The 23,405-nt window shown below is 40.0% G+C and overlaps 1 protein-coding gene across 2 annotated transcripts in view; it reads left to right on the forward strand.

Annotated features, from left to right (window-relative positions):
* The first annotated feature begins 85 nt into the window (after positions 1–85).
* add3a (adducin 3 (gamma) a) overlaps positions 86–23,405 on the forward strand; it is a 103,497-nt gene continuing 80,177 nt past the window's right edge. The window contains exons 1-2 of one of the 2 annotated variants that reach the window (XM_080879589.1): positions 86–236; positions 20,322–20,359. The gene's annotated coding sequence lies outside the window, so the exon portion shown is untranslated. The remainder of the gene's footprint in view (positions 237–20,321; positions 20,360–23,405) is intronic. The other variant, XM_080879590.1, reaches the window with a different exon arrangement.

A 23,405-nucleotide genomic window follows, 5' to 3' on the forward strand; every position in this document is an offset into this window, starting at 1 on the left:
TGAGCTGATGTCGTGTTTCCGCTTCAGCCGGCATATGATCTCCACAGCATGCGTGCTGCCTGCTCTACCCGCTGGGAGCGGGTCAACACCACCTTACTGCCTGAACGTCAGTGAAAGTTACCGGACATCTGCTCGTTTGAGCTGAAGCTGAACGAGTCGGAGACAGAGAAGGTCGGGGACAAGTGCACGCCTGCAGATCTACTGGCTGCTTCTAACGCGAGACCTCCTCATTGCAGGTATTCACATGTTTGGTGTATAATACATGTACCATGGGTCTACACAGCTTTTCATTTATTCATTCGAACAGTGGAAAACATTCTAGCTTGGGAGCCCTTTTATTGACCTTTTATAATAGGGATTTATAACATTTTCATTTTCAGTGAGTTTTTAAAGTTGAAGGTCAAGTATACTATAGTAGTACCTTCTGCACCTGCACTCAGTGTCCTTTATCAGCTTTACTATTAGTGTTGCACCAGTGTAAAAACAGTGTTTAAATTACAACAACTAACTTATTCATTTATTAATAATTTATTGTTTGTATTCTTTTTAATGTTTGTTTTCTCCCCTTTTATTTATGCCTTTTATCACTTCATTATCCAACATCCAGCCAGCTTGCAGGTGATGCGACATAAAAGCTTTATAAACAAAGAAAGAAGCCATTGTCATCAGTTAATCCAATCATGATCAGCTTATTTCGGTCAACAGAGCCAATGTCTGCCATATGTGGAGCATCCCCAATTTCAACATACAGTATGTGTTTTCAGAGATGGCTAATGCCTGTCTACACATGTCTAGCATTTAGCCGGTTTCTAATACTTAAAAAGTGTACAACAAAATCCTTGTAATCAGGATGTTTTCTTTTCATCTACAGAAAGTTTCAAATTGAGTCTGACATCTCCAAATCCAGAATGTGTAAGAACATTAAAAATGGCCTGTTGTGATGTTTGCTACATCCTTTTTTCTTTTTTAAATTTATAGCTTAAATCACATGAGTTATTAGCAAATTTTCATCAATCAAGACTTGTGGTTCAGAAGCAAATAAACCCTTTTTTTTTTTTTTTTTTTGCAAAACTGTTGAACTTTTGCTCTCTGGATGTAAGTGGAAACAACAAGCTTCAGTTTTATCTGGGAGTACCACTTTGCCCACAATAAAGCCTTTTTTGAAGTCTAACTGGGCAGCTCTTTCTCCTGCAGAAGCACCTCTGGCTAGTAAAAATCTTTTCATATCTGGTTTCTTTAAATAAACAGTGAATATCACTCACTGTAGGGGCAGTTCAAAATACCTACCCACAGCTAATAACACCCTATGTCACAATAACTGTGATATGGCAAGGCTTGTTTCGTGAAGGGCAGTTAAATGGTCAGCAGCTGACTTTATAGTCATTCCTCCTTTGTATTTCATTGCTTGCTGTCATTTCCCTAAATTTCCCCCATATTTCCCCCCCCCCCCCCCCCCCCCCTTTTTTTTTTTTTTTGGTTATGCTCAGAAGCCTGGAAGAAAGCTTCCTCCATCCCTCTCTCGCTTTCTTTGTGCCTTTATGTCACCCCATCTCATCAGCACCTCTGTGTATGAGATATTTCACAACCTGTAAAGGCTCTGTAAGGATATCCATTTCCATGCCAAAGTCTGGTTGTCCGAACCTAAAACGAACCCAGACAAATATGATAATTGACTCCAAAATGCCTGGACCCTGACATGCTTGATGTTGGGTTTTTGTTTTTTTTGTTTCTGTTTCTTCCCCTCTTTTATTTTGCTCAGCAGAGCTCTTTGAAAAGCTGTGAATGTTTGCCATATGGACGTGAAATCTAAAACTGTATTCCCCCCTTTCTCTGATTTACTCAGATCGAAGGGGCCCTACTTCAAAATCCTTCAGGGACTTTCTATAACTGAGCTATTTAACCCAGACCAGTGACTGCACTAGGGCTGCCACGATTTGTCGACTAGTCACGATTACGTCGACTATCAAAATCGTCGACGACTGATTTAATAGTCGACGTGTCGTTTGAAGCTTTGTAAGATCGCAAAAGACGCAGGAATAATAGCAGGATTTAAGAGTGTAATAACGGACTGAAACAGAAGATGGCAGCACAGCATGTACAAGGATGCCAGCTGCCGTTAAACCCCGAAGAAGAAGAAGCAGCTGTGTCCCAGAATTCATAGCGCGGCCCAGCTTAGTTTCCAACAATGGCGGTAGCTAGTTAGTTTTAATATTACTCTTATTATTCTTTCTGGGTCACAAAATAAACGTTTAACATATTTTCAGGCGAGAATGTAGCTGTGTAAACCTCAAATATCTGCTCAGTTTATCAGGACACCACATATTTTCAAAAGCGCTCCGACGTTTTCGGAGACGTCTGTTACCCACTAGCTCGATAGCTAGCCGGGGGCTAGGTGACTAGCGCCGTGAGAACACCGGACTCCCGGCAAATTGTTTTCAAACCCACCGCCGTCTTTCGCGACTCAGGTTAAATATATATGAGTCACTTAGATAAATTAAAAATGTTATTGTTTGGCTTTTTTTTTTAGTATTTTATTTGTTCCTGAGTAAATCGGTTTGGCTGAGATTAAAGTTATAGTTTTTACACAGCTGAATAAACGTCAAGCAGACAGCTGATTATCAGAAGTGTGAGATGCTGGAGAATATACTCCGGTGTCCTGTTATATTTTAGATAGCAAGGAGTTTATTAAACTTTACCGAAACAATCTGCAAATTTCATTAAAATTGAATAAACTATCATCTTGTCTTTATTTTTAGTTAGCACCTTAAAAGCTTAAAGCTGTAAGCTAATGATAGTTATATAAGAGCAGATGCTGCTGGTGCAATAAGCTGTAGTTTTACGTCCAGTGGATGATGATCTGATTAGTCGACTAATCGCATAAATAATCGGTGACTAGTCGACTATCAAAATAATCGTTTGTGGCAGCCCTAGACTGCACGGGGGGAGCATATTCCATATTTATTTTTACTCCACCTCTGCACATCCTCTCTGATGCAAACTCAATTTTCTCTTGTGTTTTTTACGCCAAGTGTTTCGTAAGGTCCCCATGAATATTGCAGTTGCTGGAGACTCAAGGGAGGGGAGATGGTGAGGTTTCTGTCTCTTGGTTCTAATGTTAGTTGACTGAAGAAGAGGAATATTGCAGATTATTGGGCTTTGACAGAGTGGAGGGGGAAAATGACTAACATTTATCAGTTTATCCAGCTTTTGTTGCAGATAATTTATGATAAAGCTTTGCTTTCACACAACTCGGTCATGCTTTCCTGATATGGTTTTGAAGATTTGTTTTTCCTCCCAAATTTCCATCTACCAGCACATCTACCTTTATTATCACTATACTGTATGCCCTTCCTTGTACGGTGTCATTGGTGCAACATGCAGGTGATCTAACTGGATTTCCCCACCAATATGACTTTCAGTACTTTATGACTCACCCTCTGTCAAATGATTATTGGTAAAGTGATGTAAACCAGCTCGTGCTAGATAGTGGTGGAAAGCAAATTGGAGCTTGTTAACTAAACTTACATTGCATCTTAATTAAATTCCTATGATGTTTACCTGTATTCTGCACACACAGTTACATTTGCGTAGAACCTTTACGAGCCAAGCAGAAGGGAGTCTTTGGGTTCAACACAACTGCCGTCTTTCTGTCTGAGCTGATCTCTTGTTTGTCTCTTATGAATAGTTTTATAATAGCACAAGACATGACTGAGTTAATCTTCAGATGAATGCTCAGGCACAGGAAGTACAATGTCCATTGTGGTGGGGGACTGGACTGACAGCCTCATAGATTAAGTGACTTAATAACAGAGTGGCTGTGACTGGTTGAGTGGGTGCAGTCTGTAGGGACCGTTAATGAGGCGTGTCTATAGTAAGTCTGGATTGCTTGGTAATGTTTTGTGGAAACGGGAATAGAAAAACAAGGAGGCAGATATTAAGACTGAAGGTAATTGATGAATGTTTTTTTTTTTTTTATGTTAGGAGCTGCTTTAGTGACCACATGTTAGTGCACCTTTATTATTTCCTGGCCTTAATACGTCCTGCACACCTCAATGTTTTATGCAGTCTTTTTATTGCGCAGAACTGCACAAGAAAAACGTATACGTGTTTGTGAGCCCAAAGCTATTTAAAATGCGTACAGCCCAGTGAATTTGAACCTGTCCAGAGGACAGAGATGACTTCATCATTACCTCACCCTGCTCTGCTAGAGGACTTATCAAAAACATGTGGCTCCACTCTCCCTTCTCACTGCAAATTGATTGAGTCTTGGACTCGAGTGTTTTCCTTTTGTTGGGGAATGTGTGCGTTTGTGCACATGCTGGCTTAATTTTATCATCTTAGATTTACTTTTCTCTCTCTGTCATTCATTTGGCATGTTTCGGCAAGTTGCTCTGGGTTTGGTCAGACAGGATGGAGGCCCACAAGGTTGGAGAGGATGAAACGCCATGCTGTTTAAGCATGTGTATGTGTGTCTATTACACCCAATGAGACAAGATGGCAAATGTATTGCGGTGGCATTTTAATTTGGCTGTATTATTACCCAGGTGAACAATATAGCTTTGTAGACTTTAAATCTGAAATTTAAGGCTCATTGTTTGTTTTACAGAAAGCAATGCAAACCACCTAAAATATTTTAAGTTTTTATTATTGTTATCATTTGAGCTACAATGTTATCTGAATGGAAAATTGTTTTGAGTAGGACTGAGTGATATGATCAACCAGCCTCTCAGTCCAAAATCCAGGGATATTTAAAATCCAGTGATATTTAAAATAGATTTGTAATACAAATCTATTTTAATACAAAGAAGCAGCCGACCGGAACGATACCCGAACCTTATATCGCATTGTAAGAGATCTAACTGGGGCTCGTGGTGGCCGCTGTGTCCCAATCCGAGACAAAAATGGATGCGTCCTCCTTACTGCAGCTGAAAAGAGACCAACGCTGTGCCAAACACTTCTGCGATACTCTGAACCAACCCGAGCCACTCCACCTGTTCAAGGCCAAAAACCTTCCATGGGCCTTCTTCCTGTTGATATCGGACAAATCTGCGCCGCCGAAGTCAAGACATTGATTCTACTCCTCAAGAGTGGAAAGGCCGCTGGCCTGCACGAGATCCTCCCCGAAATGCTGAAGCATGGTGGACCCCAGTTGGAAGCTGCCCTTACAAGACTCCTAAACGCCTGCTGGTCAACATCGCATGTTGGACAAAAGGTGTCATCATCAAACTTCCAAAGAAAGGTGATTTGGATGACTGTAACAACTGGTGGGGCATCACGTTGCTGTCGGTACCCGGGAAAGTGCTTTGCCTCGTTCTTTTGAATCAGCTACGACGTGCAGTGGATGAACAATTGTGAGAAGAGCAGGCTGGCTTTCGGAGTGGCCGGTCGTGCGTCGAGCAAATCTTCACCCTCCGCATGATTGTTGAACAAACATGGTAAATGGCCTGCATTTGTATAGCGCTTTTACTCGGTCCCTAAGGACCCCAAAGCGCTTTACACTACATTCAGTCATTCACCCATTCACACACACATTCACACACTGGTGACGGCAAGCTACATTGTAGCCACAGCTGCCCTGGGGCGCACTGACAGAGGCGAGGCTGCCGGACACTGGCGCCACCGGGCCCTCTGACCACCACCAGCACCACCAACATTGGGATACCAAAGGAAGATTTCTATTAATTTCATTGACTTCGAGAAGGTTTTTGATGGCGTCCACCGGCCGACTCTATGGGCTATCCTACGCCACTATAGAGTCCCTCAGCAGTTTGTAGATGCCTTTCATGGTCTCTACTCCAACTCCTGCTGCTGCGTCCGGACGGATGACGGCTGCACAGATTTCTTCAAGATCAATACTGGCGTCCGACAAGGATGCGTGCTATCCCCTTTCCTCTTCCTGTTTGTAACTGACTTCATCATGCAATGATCAGTTGACCAAGCTGGCATCGGTGTCCCCTGGCACGAAGCACGTAATCTCACCGACTTGGACTTCTCGGATGACATTGCTCTGCTGGGCTTCACTCAGGAAGACCTCAAGAGTTGACTGCGCTTCCCGCTTTGCCATATTTGACGTCTACCCCGTTATTGTCTGGCCAAGATCACCATTACATGGCTCCCATGCACTGGCAAGAAAAAGCAACCCCGACCAAAGATCAGATGGTGTCGAACGTTTATGAATGATCTGAGAACCGTTGACATTGCCTGGGACGAAGCCAAAGCAGTTGCCGCTGACCGACATCGATGGAGGTCATTAGCTGCCCGATGCGCCGCTCGGCGTAGGAGGAACTAAGTGCTAAGTAAGTGTAGTAGTAGTAGTAGTAATGATAATAATGGATTATATTTATTTTAAATCAATAAGATGAGCTTAGATAACTTTGAAATGATTAGGCCATTAAATACACAACCTTTTAAACCTTTCAACTTGGGATATGTTTGTGTGTTGGGGGGACTTGTGGCTAGCTCAACTAGCGTGGGTAAGCTAGTTTAATTGCAAGGATATTTGTCAGATACAGGAATTTCCACCCTAGTGTTTTGTTCTAGACTATTTGCCATCAGTAATACAGGGCCAAGTTTCCATGGCAGCACATTTACTAGTCATGTAGATGAAAATGTCCCATTGATGTCTGTGTACAAATCTCCACATAGTTTCAATTGCCTGTGGTTCTTTTCAGCAGTTGAAGCTTATACGTTAAACATTTACTGGGTAACCACTTTAGAATACGCACCAATAAAGTAGCAAAGGAAGAAGACTTAATGAAAAAAAAATTACCATTTTTAAAAAAAAAAGAAAGGGGAAAAAAAAAAAAAAAGGCCAGCTCTATAATGGAGCAAGAGATTAACATTATCCTCTTCCATTCTCGACTATTTGGCCTACTTTCCTTCAAGGGGTAACGTAAACAAAATAGCTGCTTTTTAGCCAATGACATCAATTTATTATCCAAAAATAATTTGTGTGTAAAAAAAAAAAAAAAAAAAAAAAAAAAAAAAAAACTCGACAAACTACATTGTTGTTGCGCTCAATCTCCTGCATCAGTCTTCCATATTTTTTTTATACGTCGATTCCCCTGACTCCGAGGTCTCAGACGGAGCCAAACAGTTCCTTGTTTTATGCCTTTGTGCATCCACTGACGTTGCTGTTTGATGAGATATGCATGTGGGCTGGGTGTTTAGATTACACATTTGTTTGGTTGCCAGAGGTCCCAGCGGGGTGGGGTTAGAATAACCTTATTATACACTTGTGGGCGGATGAATTACTGAAAGCATCTGACCCAGCGTGAAGTAGAAATGACTTCTATCCAGCTTTGGGGAGGTGTGTTTATTAATATGTGCATGTGTGTTGATATTTACAGCATTAGTTTCACTGTATAGTTTCTTTTGTGAGCGTGTGTGTGAGGACAGGCCCGACAGAGAGTCAACAATGGGTCTACTCACGCAGTTCGAAGGCGTTTCCATAGATATTAGAGCATAGGAACTATGGCAACGCGGCCAGACAATGACCACTGGTGAAGGAGACTTGGAGCCAAATGAACTTTCGGGGCAGACGATGGCTCCTATGAACCACCCCCTGGTGGTCGCTTTATTAAAAGTCTCTCTACACAGGTCAACAAGTTTCAGATCCCACTGGAAACTGCCAAGAACCAAAATTCAAGATGTTTATTGTCATGTACACCGCAAAACACAAATGGCTCTGCAGAGCAATGACATTCTTACTTTGCAGGTTCCCTTCAAACAACTAAAAAGAAAGTAAAGTAAAGTAAAACAGTGCTTTGTAGCACTTGTAGCTTATGTGTGGGTGTAATCAGAATTTAAAGTGCAAGTAGTTGCAACACTGTCACAGAACCACACTGCTGTTTTCACTGGGTTGAGTGTGTAGGGGGGCATTTTCCCATTACTGTGCATGAATATGGAGATTAGATGAGAAATCTTCCAGGTCACAGAATCTGCTCAATTAACAGAGTGTCATTTCGCATATTTCCTGACAAAGGGAAGAAAATGTCATCTGAATCCATTCCTCACAGCATGTACATGTCAGCCTAATTGGAGCCTAATCCTGTGTGTGCGTGTGTTTCCAGTCATGTGAGTAGCTTCTATGGATGCCTTCATGCCATCATTATGGGTGTTGATCCCCTTGCTGCCGGGGGATCTGGAAAGGATGCACTAGTGCCATTTCTGAGTATGACTAATAGCTGAAATTCTGTTTTCACACACTGTATGGAAATTCTGGGATCCAGCTAATAAACAATGTTTGTGTTTTTCCTGATGCAAAAGGTCCAACAATTATTAACCTAAACAAAAACCTCAGCATTGGCCTGACTGGTACATCCCCATAACTCCTGTTCAAACAGTACAAAAGCACACAGTTCAGGCCTGTATGCAACAATCAGATGATTTATTTATATAGCCAGTATAAATATATGTATACTGTGGCATTTGTTTCCCAGTTACCAGCTTGGTTGTTTCAAAGTCGGTTAGGTAATTTTTTGAAATTCTGGACCCGTTATGAACTTGTCACTTTGGCCACTGTATTTGAATGTGGTATTTTTGTGGGCCATTTGGGTTCTGACAGTTTTTTTTTGTTTTTTTTTATAATTTTTTTGTTTATTCTTGGATATCGTTTAACTTGTGACTTCAGTATTTTTTATAAAAAAGAAGTGAAAGTAAGTGTGTGAGAGAGTGAACTCCGGTTGGCCTTGTTTAGGAAACACACTTTATTGCCTCTGTGACCAAACAGCTACATTTACCACATCATCTGCTAGGCACGCCCTTGGCTTGGTTCCTCCTTGTGGAAACGCACAGGGGCACACCATGGTATTGTCACATCACACACTGTGACAAATCTCAGTAGGTGCGCTGAGCCTCGGCTAGCTGCTGAAACCTGGTGTTGGTGTGGGTATGTACTGTACTGTGCTCCTCTGTCCTATCGCTATGTGGGTCAGCTTGTTTACTCAACTCTTGTGCTCGACTAAAATGCAGCATCAGCACTGTCAAGTGTGACCTTGAGTTTGTTTTGGAAACTATTTGTTATCCTTAGTCATGCTTTAGTTTGCTATATTTGCCTGTGTGCTGTGGTAGGGTGTGACAAGATGCGACATGAATCTCAATGTCTTCTTACAAAACAGTGCTGACGTTTATATGGCACACAGTGAGAGTTGTTATTGTTTTGATTTTAATGACACTGAGAACCCCAGACAGTCAGCCATGTGGTTTTCTTGCACCTGTGCTTCCCAGGGATCACTCAGCAATCATTTGATGTTATTTTAAGCACATGTCACAGCTGGCCTTAATGAAATGTTGTATTTGAAGGTAACCGGTACCAGTAAATGGACTTGGACGGTGAGTGTTGGTGACAGAATCATAATGAAGCAAATCCACGCTGTAATTCTTATGCTGAATTACACATGGCCATGCCACCCTTGTATGCATGCTGCATGAATGTTGTAACGTGAATTCAAAAGAGGCCAAAGAAGGCAGACGGATATTTTAAACTGCAGTAAGTTTTCTGTTTGCTGGATCGATGATCGAGTTATGTAGACTTGTACTTCTGAGATCTGACAGTCATATAACTTGGTAGAGTCAGATGTGCAACAACCTTGATCACATTATAGTGGTATGAACTCCAGATAATGTTTCAAGAATCAAGTCAGAAACCACCCAAAAAACACCCAAATTACCTGTAATAAGATGTGATGCAGCGGTATCAGCAGCATGACACGGAGAGAAGCTAAACGAGGCAAAGGAGCGATGTTAGGAGGGGTTGAGTTACCGATGTTCAGGTTTCCCATTTTCTCCAACTTCTGTGCGTTTGACGTGTAACAGTGGGGCAGCATCGCACTATTGCAGAAGCTGTAGAAAGAGTTTCCTATATTCTAGCTATGCTGCCATGTAGCTACAGCCAAGGTGACTGCCACTTCTAAGGTGTGTAACATAGCAACAGCATTACGACATGTAACCACAACAGTTACATGTGTTATTAGTCACCAACGTGACAATGGGGTGGTCAACATAATTTCCAAAATGTTGCTTAGGATGTCTTTTCTTCTTCCAACTCAACTGCTAGCCAAGCCATATATAGTTGGCTCCGTGACATCAGATCCTTGTTGCTGCTTCCACCTTACTCAAATGTGCAGTTGTGTAATTTTACAACACAGCAATCTCCACAATTTAACTCAAAAGCAGCATCTACCTCCATATATTCCATTGTCTGCTTGGATTTGCGTGAACAATGGTTCCATAATGTAGTCGCTGATGACGTCACTATACCGAGCTCTATACTCAGATTTATTTATAGGGTAGGTTGGGCGTGCAGGAGTGACACCCGCTGCACCTGCTTGTTTGCTGTGAATTCTTTGCACAGTTGCCAGTTCTGTTCTCACATGAGTGCAGCTGAACCTCATACACACTTCTTGTTAGGATGCCGGCAGACTGTTTCCTTTTCTACCCGACTGTGTTGGACATCTGCGTGCTCACAGGTAAAGTGTCAAAAAAGTTCCCATGTGTCCAAAAGTGTCTTTGAAATTCCCTAAATGCAGAATGCATTGGAACAATGTGTACACGTCAGACAGCTATGAAAGGACTCACTGAAATTTAAGCAACAGCAAATTTTTGAGTGTTTAAACCTTGGTAAAGTGTCCGGGTGTAACTTGATGGTGGAAAAGAAGTTGAAGAGGGAAAAAAACAATTTACATGTACAGAGGCATGTAGCTCATCACCTGCACTCTACCTTAAATCTGACAGTTTCCTGAAAGCGAATACTTGGTCAGCTCAGGCTATCATTAAAACAACTTTTAAGTTTGTCCTCAAGAGCTCCAGTACAAATACAGTATAATATTCCAGAGGGTTTTATGTGCGCTTTGACGTCATTACTAAAGCTGGGACCTTACCTCATTCTGAACTCCCACCTCAGTCTGGTATCGAGGTTAATGTTTCTGCAAGACAAATCGCAGTACTGTATGTGCAGGAGCAGTGCGTTTATTACACTGTGCTGTTGCTCTGCCTTAGCTTTGCTGGAGGGCTGCTGCATGTCATTAGTGATGCATTCTGTTCACTAGCCCCGACAGCACGTTTTTAGGGTAGTTTGTGTGTGCGCATGGCTTGTGTTTGTTTGCACATTACACTCTTTTACATGTTTGTGTATTTGAACAGCACATTGATGTGTATACACCTGGGTTCCCTTTAGATTTCATTGAATTTAAGTAAACTGCACATTTTTATGTTCCTGTTCTTGCTGATGGTGCTTCTTACTTTTTAGATGCTAATTTTACATCTTTCATTTTATAATTTGTCCATGGGTTTCTGAAATTGGTTAATACTAACTGAAAATTAAAAGTGCAAACAAATATATGTATCTGTGTTGCAGCACAGAATCTATCTGTTGTAGGTCTTACTGGCTGTGGGATTGTTTGCCCGTAGTCTCTCAGTCATTATAGAGGGAAACCTGCTGAGACGGAACAGAAATAAACAGGCTGTCGTAAGATAACAGATTGCACTCCATCACATCCAGTGTTTGCTATATCTTATGAGTTTAAGTTACTTAAGAAGCAATATTGCATAATATCCTGTGTATTCTGATTGCAACATTGCACTTTTATAAAGAAAAGATCCACCCTAAAGTCATTAAGCAAAGACTGAGGAAACGCTGCATTTGTATTTCAGTCTGTCAAGTCATGTCGATATGTCAGTTTAGATTTGTGAGTTATCTTGTTCTGTTTTTCTTAGCACAAATTTTATTTCTCATCACTAGCTAAGCCAGAATTATTGTGTTGCACCTTCAGTTTTAAGTATAAGTAAAGAAATTTGGATGACCAGGTACTGTTTAGATTGTATAAATGTCTTTCAGTAATAACATACACAATATTAATTTAAGTTTAATCAATGACACTGGTTCAGAAGATGCATAATGATGTTTTACAGGTGGCTTAATCATTATAAATTATTGTTATTTATTTTATCCATTATTTATCCAACATGAGCTACTTTACTTAATGGCTGCCTTATTATGAAGGGGTTTACACAGCTTGTAGCTCAGTTGGTAGATTTTTATGGCAGATGCCCTTTATTGTGCAACCCCAACGTATTTGTGTCTCCTCCCTGGACACAGGACATAGCTGGGAGAAGACACTATATTGTGTGGTATAGATAGTTGGACATTGTTTTATAGTATAACCTTTTTGTAAAGGGTTTGTTTGTTTTTTAAAGGTAATTTTCAGTTCAGCTTTTTACAGACATAAAGACAGACAGACCACATGAGAGGACGCATTTGGTGACAGTGGGAAAGACAAAGTCTCCTTTGACAGGAAGAAACTCTCACAGCACCAGGCTCAGGGACGGGTTGCTGGGGGGTGAGGGAAGGAAGATGGACTGTTAGAGAGCCAGAGATTAACAATAGCTAATGAATAAATGCAAAGTGGTGTATAAATAAACAGTGAGTGAAGAAGACATGCTCGGTGAGGTAGATCAGGGTGACCTGAACAAGTTTTATCAAAGTTGAGCCTAATCTAATCTGCTCTCCTGAATCCAAACTGGGAGCTGTTTCCATAAAAGGGGGGGCCTGAAAGCTGTAGGCTCTGCTTCCCATTCTACTTTGTTCTTGTGGTTCCTAGGAATATTTTTCAAAGTACTCTGTTGGGATGATGTGGTTTTAAATCCGGTTTAGGTTTAACAGGAAGCCAATAAAGAGAAAACAATATGGGGCAAATAGGCTCTTTTTCTAGTTCCCAGCAGTACTCTGAAGTAGTCCATATTAAACTTTGATTAAATCATAAAAATAATTTGAGTCTGTTTTTCCTTTAAGCGTTTTAAACAGATGACAAACAGTTATCAGTTCTCACTCTCAGACACTGTTTCCACTGAGGATGTATCTGTTGCAGTCTAGAGGAGATACCCTATCAGATGTATGTGGTGTTGTGTCACATGTTTGGACTCTTGTCACAGGATGAGAAGTATGGGAATGTTGTATTTCCTCTACCTCAGCAGAGGAAATCTCTGGCAGGGACCATCTTTTGTTCCGTCCTTTCAGGATGGCTACTGATATGTTTTGGGTGTGAGGTTAAACAAACGCAACACGGTCGTGTGATACCTGCAGACTGTCTCTGAGCCCTTGATGGGCCGGTAACACAGTATGGGTTTTCAAGAACAATTGCTTTTAACTTGCACGAGTGTCATTTGTCTTGTGCTCAAAGCAGTGTTGCTACACTTGTCAGTAGTTTGAATCTCAATCTGTTTTATTGTGCCTGAAAAGTGTGTTTCATGGCCTGTGGAACATCACAGTAAGGGGAAATCATGACAAATCGATCTGTGACACATCTGTGTGGGAGTGAGTTTAACTTTTCAAGTCCCAAACATTTCCATCATGGACATAATGAGAGCACCAATAATACAGTGAATGCCAAATACTTGCTGGAAATGAGTTTCGCAAGAATCTATGGGAGGGGGGGTTTAAAACTCTTTTAATGCAGTTTTAATGTCGTGTGTTTAAAAGGGAAAAACCCATCTCAAACAGTAAACATTTTGCTCAGTTTTTCAGCTGTTCTTTGTTACAATACAAACTTCCATGTTGGCTATTGTGCTTTTAGTGTCTAACTGGGCACTTGAAGTCATAAGCCTTTGAATATTTAGCAAAACAGCTTTATGTTTTATGTATAAATGTGCTTGTAAAATTCCAGATTGTTTGGATATATATGTGGTGACAGGAGAGATCAGTCTTGGTCATTTTAGTGTTGAGTTTTATTGGAAATCTTTTCATTGGCAGAGCTTGAAAATCTTGAAATGAAGTGTGTTAGAGTTAGAAACATCCATCTTACAACCACCTTCAAAATAAAATCAAAAGCACATCTGCACACAGGCTGTAAGTTGAAGCTCAGTTGAACTTATTAGGATAGTTAATGTTATAATGTCTTGGAAAAATGCATCAATCAGCTAACTCGTTCATTGATTTGGGGAGAAATAATCCAATTTTGATGGCGCCAATATGACGCAGATACCTTGACTTTGGGTATCTGCTGATAGAGAGGACTGATCTGGTGCCAGTGTTAAATTGATGAACTATATTCCTCATTCTGACAAAGCGGCTGAAGGTCATTCTTTTATTTTTAAGGGAACATCAGGCTTGAAATTACTTTCCTAACTCTAGAAAATAAATTTGTAACAAATGTATCCAAGAATATAAATTTACCAAAATGGTATTTATTGGCTAAAAATATACTAACAAATATTTGATACCAGTGACAACAGGCCAAAGATGAATTCAGTGGAAAAAATAATGAAAAAATTATTATCGTTATTCACCTCTTGTTAGTGTGAAGCAATTAAGTCTATATCAGATGATATAATGATATTAATTGAATTGACAACAGCACATCATGTCCCATTAAGTGCTTGCTGACGAGGGTTTAAATGGAATATTAGCGAGTGAGAGCGACTAAGAGCCGGCTCTGAAAGCATCATACGGATCGGGTTTTCATTTTGGGTCAGCCAACTTGCAATTTAGCTTAAATAAATAAAAATAAAGGGGAAAAGAATCATTCATACAAAGAAAAGCTGTTGATGTAACAAATATGAAGTATGTCCAAATTGCTGATCCTTTGCAACTTCCTCCATGCTGTCCTAGCTGGTGCACAGCTGCTGATACATGGTGTAGTAAAGACGTAATAGACCCGCCAACTTAAGACTGATATCTGTTCAAAGTGTCAGATCAGTGTTTAACCAGACTGGCGCTCCCATTAAGTACCGCTTAAATGCCCTTGAGCAAGACATCTCTGTGTTTCATTCGATTGCACATCAGCTTCAGCTGATGCACGGCTGAGCCTGACCTCTCGCCTAAACAAAGAGGAGAGTTTATCTTCTGGGATTAACAGTGTATCGCATTTTGGAGTTGTTATTGTTAATAAAATAAACTGTAACAAAAATGAGTGCTTATTGGGGTTGTATCCAGGATGGTGTTTGTCATGTACTTTGCCTGAACCCATCTTTCAACATGACTCTCTTCCTGTTAAAGCAGCTGTCTGATCTGTTCAGATGGGCTTTGTGAGTGTGGCTGACTGCCAACAACGAACACAAGATGAACCTGAGAGAGCAACAGAGGGCTCTGACACTGCATAAGAACAATGGACAATATTTAACAATATTAGTCTTGAAAGTTTATCTTATAAGTTCATGAACATGATAATATCATTGGTCAGTGAGTTTCTTATTGAATAAATGCTGTTGTGGAGTCTTAAAGTGATGAAAAAGATTTTTTTTTTTTTTAACACTGCATAAGCCGTTATGGGTTTGTGGTGCTAGTGTTTGGAGCTGTTTTGTAGCCCACACAGGATTCATCTGATGCTTAATTAATGAAAACTGGTTTGCCTTGTGTTGACGGAGAACTGTTCCGTTTGGGTGGGGCGTGTTTATTGATGCGAGCATTCACATTGTTCATTTTGACTAGTCAAATTATAAAAAGCATAGGTGTAGTTTAGTATAATTTCACTCTAATATTTAGTTTTTATGTATATATTTATATTTTTGAGGTCATGAGTCAGGGTTGTATTAAACTGAAAGAAACCAAGGGGCAGCTGTGGCTCAGGAGGAAGAGCTAGTAGTTTACTAATCCTAATATTCCTCTAGTCCTCGTGTTAAAGCTTTCATGGGCAAGATACTGAACCTCTGAAAAACACTTTGGGAAGTTTGTGCCTGTTTGATTAAAAAGTGTATGAAATAAAAAGCAATATAAATGAATGTGGGTTGTATTGAAGAAGTGCTTTCAGTGTTCAGCATGAGTGGAAAGGCATTTTTACCTGTACATTTTCTAAGAGTGGACTAAAATATATCCTCAATCTTTTGACTAATGGAGAACATAATATCCAAAAGGAAATAAAACTCTGTTTTGGCATGTCTGATGTCATATTTAGATATTGCTACTTCTGAAACATTTAAAATGGGCTTAAGTGATTTTGAAATTTTGACTGTGGTCAACAGATTGAGGAAGAGTGGGTATCAAAAACAACTTGTACTCTATCATAGGGATACGCATGAAGTAGAATATACTAGAGGCAAGTTCTGTAGTGGGCTGCGGTAATAGAGTTTGGTGGATCGTAGAAATATTTTAGTAAATTCCTGAACTTCAAACTCATAACTCAGAGTGGGAATCAAGATAACGCCCCACAAATTGTTTGCACATCTGATGCTTACATCAGGTCTGACATTGTTGCAAAAAGAAGGTGGAGAAAACTGTTCAGTTCAGGGGTTGTGGTTGTTGTTGTTGTTGGTGGTGGGGGTTGTTTTTTTTTTGTTTGTTTGTTTGTTTTCAGCTGAACAGATTGGAAATGAATGACTGGATGTGAAAAACGACTTTATTTTCTTCACTTTTAAATGTTAACACAGTAGTAGCACAGCTGTGGAAGAATTTATCCACACACGTCAGTAACGCACCATCTGACAAACTGCTGTTGGAACTCAAGGAGAACAATTAAGAGTGAAAGTTAAGCAAGCTAAATGTAATATGTCTCTTCTAATTTTATTTCCCTTGATTTAATTTGAGAATACTAGAGGGTAATTCTGTGTACTGTAATTAAATCAGCTGTAGAAACTGAAGAAAAGGTAAAGGCTTGCGTACTTGTAGTCAGTTAACAAAGCCGCACGAGTCCATGTGTGTTTACTTGCATAAATGGGTTTATGTCTTACATCCGAATAACATTTTTAAAAACTGTCATCTGCTGCTGCATCCTACTGAACGGGCACAGTTCTGACAGCCTGCCTTATCAGCCATCTGTTCTGAAACTGATGGTGAAAATAAACAAATCTTAATGCATGCCAGTATTTCCTTTAGGTTGTCCTCAAGATTTGATAGTTTTTTGCTTTGTTGTGTGCCCTGATTTCTGGCTGTCTACTCCCAATGTGGATAAATCTGGTCGATAGCTGTAGAGGGAACACCTGTCCTCTTCTTCATGAGTCTGAATTTAAAGACTGTCAAAATTCCATTGGGGTTTTCACTCATCTCTCTAAGCCCTTTTGACAAAATCAGAGTAATGAGTTGTTGTGTAACTGCTGCAAAACTAACAAGTCTACAAGCAAAGTTCTCTCTCATCTTGTCTATTTTTATTTATTTTTTAAAAGAGGTCTCTATAGTAGCTGATGACATGGAGGTGCTATCACTCCATTAGAAGCTACCTAAAATTGGTTGAAAACTTCATTAGTAACCTCCCTTAATAAGGTTAAAGCAGCAAATGGTTAAACAGTTGCACTTAATTTGTCTGGACTTTATGTAATAAGGCTAAAGGGGGTCATGCTGCATGGTTGGACAGTCACATCCTCCCAATCAGTAGGGCCACCACAGTGGTCAGCAAAAACGGTTATGTAACTGTCCCTGCATGTCGCCCAAGGAAAAAGTGAGTAGTATGTTAAGTGCAGCGCTGGGCATTGCTAATGACTTGAAGCAGTTCTTTCTGCTAGTTCCATTTCTCTAATGCCAATTATTATTTCTGCTGACGGTGTGAAAGTGTGGAAGCACAATAGCCATGGTTTAGCTAAATCATTGGCTTTGCTGTGCTACTAGAGTTGGGGTAGATGAATACCAAGGTCTGAATAAAGAACCCTGGAGTTCTGTCGGATCACTCAGCCAAAGAACTCTGTGGTCTGCGGACTTCTCTGCTTTTGTTTAAAAAGGAAGTTCACCATCGGAGCTGTAAAAGAGTACAGACCCTCTGTCAATGAGATTCATGCTTCTCACACTTCTCATGTCAGTCCACACCTGAGAAGTGGAGGAAAATTCCTTTCTCCACCTGCACTAACACAAAAACATTTCAACCAGGTGATTTCAATTCCTGTTCAGTCAGCCAACCCGGACAGAGGTGTTTCCATAACTACTGTAAAATCTGGTGCTTTTTTACATTTATACAGCCTCATGCAGTGCTCCAATAATGCATATTTCTAGAACCAGCTGACAATTCCAGTCATTGTGTCCACAGTTAGGTAATCTAGACAGCAGGAACTCCTCTTTTTCGTCTGTCTGATGGGTTTTAGCTGAACAGTAACAGAAATAATCCAAGCAGAGATCTCTAAGGACTGCCCTTTACCATTTTGATGTTTCTGGAGCCAAACATGGCCATATTTAGACTAGAGGATAGAGCTGTGTTTCACAACCTTTTGGATGCACAGCACATATATTTCACATTAGAAAAATTGTACGGCACACCAACAAACAAAAATATCACAAAAAGCATATTCATAATTTTTCCCCGTGCACCGGGTATTGTGGAATTGACTCTGTTTGTCCCCAGTATACCTTTTTTTTGCTTTATTCTGACCAGTATTCATGATAGGTTCTTCATCTGGGTTGGAATTTTCCAGGACCCAGATCAGATCGACTACTTTTTCTTTTCAAATATTTATCTTTTGCAATCACGCGTCGTCACGCATGTCTATTGCGTCATTTTTTCTTCGTCTTTTTTACTGGCAGTTGGCAACCCATTTAATGATAGCGGGTAGTTGCACTGCCCTCTAGTGGAAGAGGATGTAATTGTTCTGCCCGTTACTCACGATGATCACTTGGAGTACTAATCAGGTGGAACCAGATAATCTTCGCACATTTCGATAGAGTACTAAGTTAGCAGTGCTTTATTATAAATATTACTTGTAAACTTAGCTGGCATATAACACGCAAACGTGGGTACCTGTAAAGTATTACAAAGTAACTAGAAAAAAAAATGTTAGAATTTCATTCATCAAAGTTGAAGAAAGACTTCTTGGATGGCCTGTACCTCATAGAAGACCATACTATTGGGTAGATAATCCTGTAAAATAAAATATAAATATACTCCAAAACGTCTTGATGCATGATCAATCATCCAGGTATGGAAATTGAGGTATTCCTCAAGTTATTCTCAGGCCTACTTAAGTTACAGTTACTTGTTGATCTAAAAAAGCACCGACCAAGCCTAAATGTTCCCAATGTTTTCGCACTACCTTGTTCCATATTTGTTACACTTTTGTAATGTTTTTGATTCCCAGTAACCAATTGTCATTGGAATGGAATTCAGGCGCAGCACTTAGCAAAAACACATTTAACATGCTGTCAGTCTGCACTCGCGTTCTTCTACAGTGACCCATGCTCCCTGGTGTTGACACAGTTGGTGTTTATGCAGATGACATGGATGTCTATCAAAGGCAAACCGTGTCCCTCAGGCCTCCTGCTGCTTGGTGTAGCCGCTATTATAGTACAGAGGCACAGCCTAGTCTCTATGTTGGAAACTGCTGACCGCTGTGACCTAGAACACACACTGAGACCAGTGCAATTGCTCATACATGCACAATAATGAGTTCTAAATGAGCCACATCCAGTGATGGCCAGGGTACTACTGGGAAATGGTAGTAAAGGGATAATTAAAGTACACTCTTAAACGTTTGTAAAAGAAGAGGGGGGGGGGAACATTTACAATTTCCTTTGTAAGGAAGCTGGTTAGATACAAGGTCAGGGACGTCTCAGTATAAACCCCTAAAAGCATGGAAAGTAAAACAGTCACCACAGCCAGCCATGATATTTGACAGATAATTCAATTAAAAGTACTCTAAAGTTATCAACAGCACAAAAAACAGTGCAGAGGTCCAATTCAGTGACTTGAATTACTGAAGGTGCGGCCTTCTAGATAGCAATTTACACGTGTCAGGTGAAGCAGTCATGCCCCTAACTTTAAGCATCAACTGGATCCAAATTGGTGAATAATACAGAAAGGCACCTCTTCGTGGACTTGAGTAAATTCACTAGAGACCCAAATCAATTTTTGTAACAGACTATAAAAATATTACATTCATGCATGGAGTTGGGTATTTTAATCGAAAATTCTTTGGGGATCAATTGGTTTTTGAGGGCAGCCTCAAGTGGCCGTTTTCAGCTCCTAAGACTGCGTAATCTAGACTCTAGACTCGTCTTGTTCTTCGACCTAGTTTAACACATTGTGACCATTCCTGATGGAAGTCCATGAGACATTTCAGATTTTAGCTTAATTAAATGTCTTCTTTTTTGTTTGGATTTTTGGGAGTATGTTAAATTACTCAGATGGGATAATGAAAAGGCTTGAGGGGGAAAAGTAGACTTCATTACTTTTGTTGTGAGATGCCTCTCTACCTTTGATTTTAGGTTTGTTTCACTCATTCCTGGCTAATTTGCTGTATTTGTATTTCAGGATTACAGACTTCATAAGCGCACAATGCGTAAATGTTTAAACCAGTGGGTGCATCAGCCTCTGTGTCAGATGTCCTCACCACAGACTCGCAATGTGGCTCAGAGTTTTACTGAACTTGGAGGTAGAAAGTAAAAAAAAAAAGTTTTTATTTTGTTTTTGTCCTAGTTGGCGAGACGTCATCACCTCGGCCAGTCCCCAGAGAGGTAAGAAATTTGACATCAGCACGCACCATTTAAGCTTCTGCACAAGCTTTCGCAACACCTGTTCACTGCATAAACACCACAGCGCTGCTTTGAGTATTATTTTACAGCAGAACAGAGGATGGTGAGTAAAGTCTTGAATGTAGTGTTGAGTGAAATGGAAAGTTCTTATTTTCTTCGGTCTGTAGTCCAGATGCCTCCACCCTCCTCTATGGTTTTATCAAGGACAAAGGGAGGTACATGGAGTGTAATACTAAAAGGTTTGTGGAGAGCCTTGACTTAGCTTCGGTCAGTGGTAAACTTGTGGCCAGAGTTTTTATGTGCTCAAAGTCATTCTGTAGAGAAAAAAGCACCAGACCTTTCCCTTCTGCAAAGTAGCTCAAATTTTAATCGCCTTTAATGTGTATTTAGGCTGTTAACACATAGTCTGCTTCCACTTTTGGTGACTGATATTTTTAAGCCTATTTGTCACTCTTGTTTTTCTGCTCCAGTGCAATTTTAAGTCAGTACCAGCTTTATAGTGGAGACCTTGTGTTTATTTTACTTCCATTAGGAGTTTTAAAATCTTACAACTAATAAGGATGATTGCATAGACTACAGTGCAAAAGCTTTTGCACTTTTTATGACGTGGCGCGATTTCTTTTAGTTTGTAACCAATATTAATGGATCTTTTATGAATTTTATTTCCCGACAAACACAGTTGGGTTTTTTTTTTTTTTTCTAAACATATACAACTGTCTACATACCTGGACACACAGTAGAAACTTTTCTGGTTTTGTGCAGATTTTCCAGTTCAAAACCTCAAGTATGATTCCTGGTTATAAATAAAGCTCGTGGTTGGTGGTTGCCGTTCTTCTGTTTTCAAATGATAGTCCTAATGTCCTAGAATTTTGTTATCTCGAATAAACTTCCACTGTCCACAGAAGCCCACAGAACCCTTTTCCACTGCAAAATGGGTTTTGGATGTTTGACCATCTTCAGAATTTGAAACTACAAAGCTTTTTTCCAAGTCTTCTGATGGAAGCATCGTGTGCCTGTCCCCTGTAGTTTGAGTTTGTGGGGGCCATATGGCAGTATTGCTTTTAGTTTGAAAGCCAATCCTAGAATTCATTCAATTCTAGGAATTTGACAGTAGTGGATCGGATATCAGTCTGATACTAGCCCAGAAAGCTGGATATTGGTGACATGATCCGATCTATTCATTTGAGTTCTTTATTCTGTATCTGTCATCACCCAAAGCTGACGTAATGTGGAGGAAACTAACAGCAGAGCAGCAGCACTTTGGAGGTATTTCTCCAAATCCTAAAGATATTATTGGATCAGAGCCAGTAAAAGCTGATTCCAGCCATCCATATGTAAGACAAAAATTTTTGTGTTTCTTGTTAATTATATTTAAAACAATTTCTTTTGGCTCAGCACTGCAACACTGTTGATCTGTAGTATGTTTGTGACTCATTGAATTTTAGGGAACTCCCATGAGTTTGATCTCCTAGCCACAGTCTGATTCTTTCCTATCTGATAAATGAAAGGATCTTTTTCTGTGTTTACAGCAGCGGCGTGCTTTGTGCTTTCTGTTTTGGGCCGTTGACGTACGAGCGACACAAGATCTCCCTCCTCTCACTCACTCCTCTTTCACTCTGTATGTCTTTACTTGATCTGTCTCTCGTTATGCACCTCGGTCTTATCTTACCCTGTCGCTCTCCCTCTTTCTCTGTCAGATATTTTTAAAGGATCTCTCTCAGACGTAGTTGCTCAGAGCTTGTAAGGTCAGAAGAAGTCAGCGTAGCTCTGATTGCTGGTGTGTCTCAAAGTGTTACATACCAAGTTGTCTGGTTCTTTAATTCCTGTATGAGAACATTTCAGGTCCCAGCAAATTTAACTGCAGACACAAAAGTACTTTAGAGTCTGTGCTTATCTCTGAGCACTGCTGGAGCACTCCTCTTTGATAATATTATCCACTATTATCCTTCTAATGTACATTTTCTTTTACGTTAGTTTTACCAAACCCATATTCAATCTCCAAGCAACATTTGAGCAGCTAAAATTTTGTTTTGCATTAAAATTTGTTAAAAAAAACAAACCCGAGTTGGGATAGCTCTTTTTTTTCATTCCAATAATTCTCTTGTACCAACTGATTTAGTATTGTTCTTGACAAGGATTCAGCTCCAGTGGGAATCCGTTGCTGACAGCTTTGTGATTTGGACATATTTGCCATTTAAAGTGCAAACTGCAGCTAAGCCATCTGGCTAAGCTTCTAATGCTCCATTTATAAATTATACCACAATAGAAAGTGGATTAACGTCTGTCGATGTAATCCTTTAATGAGTTTCGTAGTGCTTTCTGCGATTTTGTTTATCCTGCAGCAGGAATTCAGAAGTAATATACACTATTGAACTGTATTAAGCATCTTTGTAATTGCATTTTCTTGTAATAACGAATCTGTTAATCAAACAAGGCTGAAGTCCTTGGAATACTGGCATGTTCTAACGAGTAAATATGGCAAACGTGTGGCAAAATTACAAAATGTCACTGTTCTGTATGTTCTTGCTGCTGAGAAGACATAAGCGACAATCAGCTTGCCTTTGACGTATTTATCATCAGAGGTTTTTGGGGCCTCCCAGCTTTGAGGGGAAAAATGCAGCTTTTCCATTCTGCTAAGAGAGCAGTGATGTAATAAGGGATGATGAAGATAATTAAAAAAAAAAAATAATTCAGCGATGTTACAGCACACCGCAGACGAGCTATGAGAGACACTAGCATCATTTAAATTCTTGCAAACGTTAATAGAGGCTGTTGTGAAATGGGTGCACAACAATGTGGTAAATAAACTTAAGGAAAATGATTTTAATTAATATTTCTTGTTCTTCATTTGACTTGTGTACAGCAACTTTAATGCCTTTTTTACATCTGTCCTGTCTCTTTGTAAACCAGTATAATATGACTGTTTCTATGAGTGGCTGAAAGTCATAGAAACAGTTGGCATCTCCTAATAGTCGAGGTCTTTGTAACAACAATGACAGAAGTATAAAACCCGAGCTGCCCAATGACA

This window comes from Rhamphochromis sp. 'chilingali', assembly GCF_963969265.1.
Source record: "Rhamphochromis sp. 'chilingali' genome assembly, chromosome: 4".
Taxonomy (NCBI): domain Eukaryota; kingdom Metazoa; phylum Chordata; class Actinopteri; order Cichliformes; family Cichlidae; genus Rhamphochromis; species Rhamphochromis sp. 'chilingali'.